The sequence below is a fragment of the Anastrepha obliqua genome, chromosome 4, assembly GCF_027943255.1.
Source record: "Anastrepha obliqua isolate idAnaObli1 chromosome 4, idAnaObli1_1.0, whole genome shotgun sequence".
In the NCBI taxonomy this organism is placed as follows: domain Eukaryota; kingdom Metazoa; phylum Arthropoda; class Insecta; order Diptera; family Tephritidae; genus Anastrepha; species Anastrepha obliqua.
In genome coordinates, this window is record NC_072895.1 from 101,867,731 (window position 1) to 101,870,028 (window position 2,298).

The following is a 2,298-nucleotide window of genomic DNA, read 5'->3' on the forward strand; positions in this document are numbered from 1 at the left end:
AGTGTCCGCTTATGGGGGTTGAAAAAAAACTCTAGGTTAAAATTACTGTCCCACCTCATTAAATAATTTTTGTATGTTCTTTTATGGTATGTTCAGTTTTTTTCATATTTATTGAAAAATATATATGTATATTATGTATGTACATTTTTATATTGGGAACACATAAATTTACACATTTGAATATACATATTTGATTGAACATATTTATATTTTAGGCTTCAAAAATTCATATACCGTAGTCTGTCGTAGATTTTCCTGTTTATGTTTCAGAAAAAGGTTTTCAAGATGACATTCTAAAGTCATGGCGTATTGGAATCCAGTAATATCGTCTCTTAGAAATTGTTTAATGCGACGCAGTTGTTCTAATGCTTCAGGATATGACTTGATCTGACATTCATCCTGGACACATACATGATTTGAGTCTTCGCTTTCTCCGTCAGATAATTCCTCAGTATTAATTTCGTCAATGACAACGTCAATATTATTGTCTTCTGTATTAACAACTTCGTCGATTAACAAAAACTCTTCTGTATACTGACCTTCCTGATTTTCATTTAAAATCTTTATCAAAGCCGCTAGTGTCGATATGGGAATATCATCCTCTGCCTCGAAGTCAGAACATTCAAGCGGACCTTTTTGAAACCCGGCTTTCGAAAAACAATTCTTAATTGTTTCTGCCGTTACGTTGTCCCATGAAGATTTAATAAAAAAACAGCCCCCAAAATGTCAAAAGTTTTTGAAAGTCTGTCCATTGGAATGTCTCCTAATTTTGTCAAAATATGTTTGATTATATGGCATCTGTAATGACACTAAAAATTTTGTATTATACCCTGATCGAGGGGCTGACAAACGGATGTTGTATTAGCAGGTAAAAAGATCAACTTTATGTTATCTAGTTTAATATCTCGAGGGTGAGTTGTAGCATTGCCCAAAAATAATAAAATTTTTCTCTTCTGGCAACCCATTTTTTATCAAGCATTTCTAGCCACTCACACATAATTTCACGAGGCATCCAAGCTTTCCGGTTTGACTTCCATTCCACTGGCAAACTTCCTATATTGCCCCTTTTAAAGGCGCGTGGGCATGCTGCTTTTCCGATAACCAATGGCTTTTCTTTATCTCCAACCATATTGGCACACAATCCTCGAAATTAACCTCGGAAGATTCCCCACATATTCTTTTGAAAGTCACATTATAACGCCTACGCCATTTCTCCAACCATCCATTTGACGCAGAAAAATTTTGAATACCTAATCGGCCAGCGATTTCTTTTGCTTTTTCCTTTATAATAATACCCGATATTGGTATATTTGGGCTTCTGGCCTTAACGAACCATTCGAAACTCAAATGGTCAGTTTTTGAGCCATCCGCGTTTAAGAACTTTTTCTTTTTGTTGACGCCATCACCGCCCATCCATATTCTTTTAATATCTTTTATTTCAACTATTGTCTATCTACTATCTTTTTTGTCCGTGGATTAGAGTATCGCGTCCGCTTATGAGAGGTTTTTATTGTTTTCTTTACACATTTGTTCAGTGATATATTTTGCTTGTCCGTTACCGAGAGGTCCGCGTCCGCTTTCGAGAGGTGATTAGAACAAAAAAAATGAGAAAAAGTGTCCGCGTCCGGTTATTAGAGTGGAATTCGTTCTAAAAACACAACATAAACCTTGGTTCCTCAGTTTTTGTCCGGTTATGGGGAGTGTCCGCTTATTGGAGGTGTCCGCAAGGGGAGGTTTGACTGTAATTCATTTTATTACATATATTTTATTTTATTTCACTTTTTATATTATTTTGAACTAACAAATCCTTTACAAATTGCTTATTCACAGCTGTAAATTTTTTCTTGTCATCTATGTAAATATGAATATGTAGTTTAATTGCATTCTGTCGTCGTTGCAGTCTCAATTTCCAATCGTCTTAACTAATTTGCTTATTCAGAATTTAGATATTTTTATGACATTATTTTCTAGCGATTATGAATTTTTGTCGTGCAAATAATTGCGCCGCGCGCACACTCATTCATTGAAAACTCATTTGGCATTCTCATCGTAGAGCCCAGCGTTGACACGCATGCGCATGCGCCTCTTATCATGCCTATCCCGTACGAGACCCACAAGTATGCACCGGATGAAATGACATTAAAACACGCTTCCCGTAGCTCTAAGCGAATAATACGTAAATATATGTATTCATGTACGTATGTATGTATGTATGTGTTTGTTGTGCGATTATTACGCATTATTAATATGGAATTTGTGTATGCAAATGTTGTCGTCGACATTCTCCTGAAATGGTAT